The sequence below is a fragment of the Penaeus monodon genome, chromosome 33 (genome assembly GCF_015228065.2).
Source record: "Penaeus monodon isolate SGIC_2016 chromosome 33, NSTDA_Pmon_1, whole genome shotgun sequence".
Taxonomy (NCBI): Eukaryota; Metazoa; Arthropoda; class Malacostraca; order Decapoda; family Penaeidae; genus Penaeus; species Penaeus monodon.
The window spans coordinates 35,810,385-35,810,633 of record NC_051418.1 but is presented as its reverse complement, the minus strand read 5'-3'; the positions used below and the strand labels follow the sequence as shown (position 1 = coordinate 35,810,633).

Genomic DNA, 249 nt, shown 5'->3' with positions numbered 1-249 from the left:
CAGAACTACTGGGTTACCAATACTAACTTGCCTTTAAGAAAAATGAAAGAATTGGGTAAACAAGCAAGAAAATGATAGCCTAGTAAAACAGTGGACAGGGCATGTACACCTGCCCTACTGTCATCAATAGGTTAATGTATTTGCATTTGTCTTTCAACAAATACCACATTTTGCATTCAGAATCTCTTCAATTATGATAAATTAGATTTTTTCTTAATATAACATATATTGTATCTGGAGCCAAAGAAT

The 249-nt window shown here is 32.5% G+C and overlaps 1 protein-coding gene across 1 annotated transcript in view; it reads right to left on the bottom strand.

Annotated features, from left to right (window-relative positions):
- LOC119594438 (G protein pathway suppressor 2-like) overlaps positions 1-249 on the bottom strand; it is a gene marked incomplete at its 3' end in the record, with an annotated part of 24,009 nt that overhangs the window by 17,452 nt on the left and 6,308 nt on the right.